Below are 7,162 nucleotides of genomic sequence, written 5' to 3' on the forward strand. Positions count from 1 at the left end.
TTATTTGTCCTATGCCTCCATATTCTTCCTCTTTCAGGAACAGCATTTTAAAATGGATATTTTTCTAGCATACTAATTATTAAAATATATTGTGGTTTACCTATTTTTTTCCCCACAGGAACATAAGGAAGAGACAGTGTATTTTACATTACAGTGCTCTTGCAGCAATTTTGCTAGTGTCTGTTAAGAAAATTTTGATGAAATTAAATAGGTGGAAAAAAATTCATGGAGTGTGCAAATGAAACAGCCAGGAATAAACCCAGGAATAAAGCCATTTATGCAAGACTCACACTGAGAGTCTGATGAGCTTTGACAATTGGAATAAATTATTTTGTCTGAAAGGAGATTCCAGTTGAAAAGATAAGACAGCATTTATTCTTTCAACAGTTTTCATTTCTCAGATGAAAATAGAAACCAAACCTTTATGAAATAGACCAGGTAGCCTTGTCCATATTGACCTCATACCTGCACACAGCCATTGTGCTCTCTTTTAATATGGTCTTTCTGCCAATTCCTGCTGCAAGAGTTCAACCAGTGGAATTATTTCACCTCTGACCAAGCAGTAGCAGGACTGCTGTTGGCTGAGTGCACCCGGGCCCTGGCTGGGGCACAGCTCTGTGCACAGCCCACGCCTGCACATCGCTCGTGGCGCTCTGTAGCTACACACAATACTCAGCAGGCCGAGGCAAGTGTCCCTTCCCCAGGTCTCCACTGCAAATTTGGCAGATTATTTCCTCTCTTTTCTTCCATTCCTCTGCACCAAGTGACAGAGGGCAATAAGGTGGCTTTCTGTTGTGCCAAGGGCCTTTTGTTTAGATAGAATGTGGCTGGGGCAAAAAATATTATATTGCTATGTGTTGTACAATGCCTCAAAGCACTACTGTAATGCAGACAAGTAGTAATAAAAATTATTTCAGTCACTATTAATCACAGATTCAGTGGCATAAAATAGTGATATGCCTATTTGTCTTCTCCCAGCCTTAACATTTCTGGAAGTCGTCTGACTGATTTCAAGTGCCTGATCTTCCCCCTCATCTATGCTGGCTTTCCACTGTAGTTCTTTCTGATTTATTGTCAGAGGAGAATCCACTGCATGCATGCATGCATGCATTCTTTCCTTTAAAATTACTTCTTTCTGATATCTAAAAAAGATTCTTAAAATAGCCTCATAGTTCCTTACTTGGATCCAAATTCCTCAGAAGACTTTACAGAGAAAGAAAGGAAGAAGTTGTAGCTTTTGAAATTATATATTTATTCATTTATAATTTAATATGCATAAGCATCAATATCTATATTTAATATAATGGCATTCCTAGGACTAAGCCTTCTTGAAAATGGTATGTCAGGATTTAATAAATTACCAGTATTTTCCCTTTCCATTATTAATATTATTTTGTTTGGCAAGCATTTGCAAAGTGCATCCATATCAAACCATGCATTTTTCCAGTTCCCTGTAAAATAAATCATCCCCTGCCATGGCACAGAGTGAGCTATGTGGGCCATGGGATATAAATCATGACAGAATCATAGAATATTTCACACTGGAAGGGACCCACAAAGATCATCGAGTCCAACTCTGGGCTCTGCACAGGATAGCCCAAGAGTACCACCATGAGCATTGTCCAAACCCTTCCTGAGCTCTGTCAGGCTGGTGCTGTGACCCCTTCCCTGGGAAGCTGTTCCAGTGCCCAGCCACCCTGTCCATGAAGAAACTTTTCTTGGTATCCAAACTTAACCTCTCCTGACTCAGCTTCAGCCCTTCCATTGGGTCCTGTCACTGGTCACCAGAAAGAGGAGATCAGTGCCCCCTCCTCCTCTTCCCCTACCAAGGAAGCTGTAACTGCAATGAGGTTCCCTCTCAGTTTCCTCTTTTCCAGGCTGAGCAGACCAAGTGACCTCAGCCACTACTCACATGGCTTTTCCTCAAGGCCCTTCTCCATCCTCATGGCCCTGCTTTGGACACTCTCCAATAACAAGTGTTTTTATACTGTGGTGCCCCAAACTGCCCCCGGCACTCAAGGTGAGGCTGCCCCAGGGCAGAGCAGAGCAGGACAATCCCCTCCCTTTCCTGGCAGGTGATGCTGTGCCTGATGCCCCCTAGTTCAGGGCTGGCCCTCCTGTCTGCCAAGGCACAATGACTTGTGATCAACTTCATCGACCAGGATCCCCACATTCCTCTCTACAGCACTTTCCAGCATTTCAATCTACCCCAATCTACCGGGGTTGCCCCATCCCACGTACAGAATCCAGCACTTGCCCTTAAGCTTCATACAGTTGGTGACTGCCCATCTCTCTGATTTTTCAATCTCTCTCTGCAGGGCCTCTCTGTCCTCAAGGGAGTTAACAGCTCCTCCCAGTTTAGTGTCCTCAACAAACTTAGTATTTCTTTGGGTCCTGTGTCCAAGTTGCTAATTACCATGTTCGAGAGAACTGAGCTTAGGGTGGAGCCCTGCAGAACCCCACTAGTGACAAGTTGCCAGCCTGATGTCTCCCCATTCACTCTAACTCTTTGTGCCGGACCCCTGAGCCAGTTGCTCGCCCATCACATGTTGTCTTTATCCAGCTGAATACTGTCCAGAAGGATCTTGTGAGAGGCAATATCAAAACTTTTGTTAAATCCAAAAGGTTACATCAACTAGCTTCCCTTCATCACCTAGGTGATCATCACCTTCATCACAAGCAAGACTTCCCCATCATGAAGCCATTCTGGCTGTGCCCAATGACTGCCTTGTCCTACAAATGTTTTTCAATACTTCCCAAAATAATATTTTCCAGGATTTTACTGGACACTAAAGTCACAAATTGGAGTAGCTCCTCCAATTACAAATTCGAAGTGTCGTCACATAGAATGAACAGCAAGTTCTTCCTTTAAAGAAAAAGTGTGATTAGTTTGTATCCAGTATTTTATTAATTCACCAGTGCTAGTAATGATCAATAGTAATTTATAGGTATATTAAGTGAATTACTAGTAAATGAATTAATAAAAGGGATACAGTAAAATGGATATTTTTCTGGAGGTTTGTTAGCTAAATCCTTGAAGTGGGAAGTTCCTGTCAGGCAATGCTGTCTGCCATTTAAAGGATGTAATCCAAAAGCAGTGTAGATAGAATCACCTGGGGACTGGTTCATACACAGGAAGTTTAAAGTGTGTGCCACATGTCTGTCTGTCCCATGCTGGGTTGTCTTTCATGGCTGACATTCAAAAGGAAAAGTCTGCAGGAGCCCAGGGTGGTATTTTCAATCCATTTCACTTCACTGTCATTTCATGGAGTATTACTGTAATTGATTATTCATATGTATCACACAATCATTTGTCAATAACACCAAATTGTCTGTTCATCTAATGAGGCACTGAATTGAGATGAGCTATAATTAATAAAATTATAAAATAATCAGATGATGAATGGAGAAAATTCCATTCTGAAGCATAACATTTTTTCTACAGACTTTTATGTGCAGTGCTACAAGAAGCAAGCGGAGAAGCAATATTGCAATCTGCTATCTTGTTCACCAGTCGTGCTTGGAGTGCTGGTGTGATCTGTGATTTTTCTTAACTGCCTCAAATAACTGAATGCTTCTTGCTGTGAAAAAATCTGAACTATTGCTACCATTCTAGTATGAGAACATCAGTAAGAACCGGATGATTCTGGATACACGTTTGAGGAGATAAGTTTCTGATCTTTTTATGTTTCTCTAGCTTTTTCTAAAGGCCTTGTGTGTTTTGTGTAAGCTCATTTCATTGCCTTTGACGTTTATTTGCTACAGCTGACCAACCTCTAAAATTAAGGTCCTATTTTGTTAGTGCCACTAAAACCACAGGGAGCCCAGCAGAACAAAGGCAAATGTTTGTGAGGGTTCTCCGGCAGAAAGTGCCTTTCTGTGCTCTTATTTTTGTCAGATACTATCAGCAAAGGCATTTTTATCTTTTTAGTTATAGAAAATTAATTCATTGGATCCCATCAGAAGATCTGCTTAATTTAACAGCAAGGCATTAATGCTATTTTCACAGTAGCTACAGCTGGTACTGACAGGTCAGGTACAGCCAGGATTTGGGAGAGAGAATGTATCCTTGTTATTGCCCCACATATTCCTAGCTGTGGCATAAATCATCTCTCTGCCCGTGTTTTTTGCTCTTTGTTGCTTGTTTAGACTTATGCCAGTGATATTTCCAAGATCAAGGTTAGGTTCTTGTTGTTAACAACCATTTTTGAACTGCCCTTGAGACCCCACCAGCTCATCTCTTTCTTTTGGAGCCCTTCATGGATTCCCTCATTCATTGTGCCATGTATGTGTCCCTGTAGTGAAAGGAAGAAGAAATTTGGAATTGTCCAGAACCCAGCCACGTGTGCACATCACCTCTGTGAGTATGTCTCATTAAGGGCAATGCAATTAGCAAGGAGCAAGGTCAGTCTCAGGTTAAATGGCAACTCCACGGACCACAATAATGACTAGCAGTTAATATGTATAAAATAATAATGCAACACCAATGAAGTTTCAGTAAAGACGAGCAAGCATTTTTTGGGTTGTCTTTAATGTCACAATTTCTATAAGCAGAAATTTTCCTACTATAGGCTCATCTATTAAACCCTTTATTGAAAACAATTGTGCAGTTAGCAGAATGTTACTTTCTGCATATTTACTATGAAGTATTTCTAGTCAAAAGTGTGAAATTAAGTGCCTCATAAGAATTGTTTGGTTTTCTGTTACATTTCTGGTTTGGGTTTTTTCCCCTGTTGTAAAATCTTGCCTCTAACACCACACTATCAGAACTAATCTCTGGGAAGGCATGCCAATGCAGAGGTGAAAGTAAAAATATCTGTGCTGTGAACTAGTTCTGGGACTGAACATCTGAAGTGGTTTTTCAGAACTAAAAATAAAATTTTGTTGAGCATAGCTCTGTACATTTCCATGCTAACTTGAGCAAGCTGTTTCTTGACACAAAAAAAACCCCAAAAAGAATTATGTATGTCAAACAGGTAAACGGTGAACCCAAAAGAAATTTCTGTTGTGGAAAGATCAAAGATCATAATGACAAGGATGGGAGAGCTGATGTTTCAAATCACAGAAATCCTTTTAATCTTACATCCTATTTCTGATGTGGTTTTTAAAAGTATATTGTAAAATGTCTGCAATGGGTAATTGGACAAAACAAATTTTTTATCCTTTGGATATTTCCTGAAGAAAGGAATTATTATCTTGTCTCATGCAATTCTATCTATTCCTCCAACTTAATATAATGTTGCTAAGTGCTTGTACTCCATAGTATAATTTCTGAAACAAATTGTTTCTTACCTATTTGTATCATAAAATAAATTATTTTAACATTTGCTTGATGCTTTTTCTTTGATTGATTTTTTTTAATGGAAAACATAATAGCGACCATTTGACTGATAGGTGTTTAAACTCTTACTATAACTTAAATTTTACTCTATTTTCCCAGTGACAGAAGCCCTGATAAAATTATAAAACTATTAAATAAATAAAATGCACTGCAATAACATAATCATTTTAAAACAAAATCCTTATCATGAATATCTTTCTTTTTAAAAGAAGCTTTGTGAGGCTTTTTCACTCTTAAAAGCAGAACTAAAAAAAAAAGAAAAAAAGAAAAATAATAAAAAATTCAGCTTAGCACAATGTCCTTATAAATGTGTCTATGCCCTAATTCTCAGTCATGTGGGGAGACATTAATACCTGTTACAGTGCCAGTTTGGTGTACAGCCATTGTGACTGTGACCAGTAGCAATGGGGCAAGTGGAACCTGATGCCGGCGTGCCTTCTGATGCTGCTGTAAGGTTCTAAAGGGAAACACCCTTTTGAAGAAGAAAAAAGGAGTGTTGTCCCTTGGTGACTGCAGCGAATTTGGTTCCCCTTTGCTGTGGAGGGAGCAGCAAAGCAGCCTCTTTCCACCCTACACCTCCCCACACTGACAGCTGGCCAAACTGTGTGTGCTCCACCGAGCAGCCTGGAACGGCGCTCCCCAGCTCCAGGGGTGGAAGGAGCTGACACACTGCCCTTTCCCCCTGCCCTGCTTTGGCCCTGACTGCCTTGGTCCCCAGCCCAAAAGCAGGACTAGCACTGCTGCAGTCATTGCAGCTTTCCTGCTTGTTCAGAAAGCTCTTGGCCTCAAAGCCTCGTGCAGAGGATGTGAACAAGGTCATGCAGAAACCATTCCAGACAAGAAGGAGAGATTCACCCCTGCAACCTGGAATGTTATGAGAAGTTGTCTTCCCTGGATTAAGGAGTTTAGCAGTTAGTTCTGCTGTGGTATGAAGCATCTTTGAAAAGCTAATGTGAACACTGTCCTGAATCCTGTGTAATGTCATAAAGCAAATTATAGTGTTGATTAGCATGGAAAACCACTGTGAGAACTTCCATTCTCCATGAGAGTTCAGTGTTCATGAACTAGTCCTACCTGTTGGGATACAAAAAGAAGTCTCTGATGCTCATCAGCTTTGCAACAGGTTCAAATTTTCAAAAGGTCAGCTGATTTCTCCAGGTGATTTCTCCAGGTTTCTGGAGGTAAATGGAGTAAGTATATATGTTATGAATAGTGTGAATGAAACATTAAACTGAGAAGAGGTCTTCTCCATGCTGAGAATGATCATTACACAGCCCATTTCCCATGGGCTGGTATCTGTTCCATGTCCTTGTTCAAAGTATTACTTCTGCATACTCACCACAATGACACAATCAGCTTCCTACAATACTCATAAATTCAGGTAGGTGCAGAGCAATATGTGACCAAGCATGTACAGACGTTTTACTGTCACTGGCACATATTAGCCTTGGATTTCAATCTGTTTGTAATTTGTAGCTCCAGAGCTGCTTCTCAGTATTATTGCCTGGGATTCTGAAGATGTGGGATTACCCCAAGGTTCTGTAGTGGCTGAGGGAACAAACACCTAGTTTTAACAGAAAAATGGTCCAAGTCACAAGTTAGTAGAAATTAGAGACTAACACTAAAAGTGTACCCCAGATATGTCGATAGACAGCAGACTATAACATTCTTGTCAGCTCATGTTTGCCATTTAACATTTTAGCATGTTGTTTATGAATGCAGGTAAGTGAGATGGAGAGCTGATCTGACGAGTACTGGGGATTTGACAAGTACTACACCTCAGCAGGAAACAGTCCACTGGTATGTGAGAACTGATGTCTC

The sequence above is a fragment of the Ammospiza nelsoni genome, chromosome 4 (assembly GCF_027579445.1).
Source record: "Ammospiza nelsoni isolate bAmmNel1 chromosome 4, bAmmNel1.pri, whole genome shotgun sequence".
NCBI lineage: Eukaryota > Metazoa > Chordata > Aves > Passeriformes > Passerellidae > Ammospiza > Ammospiza nelsoni.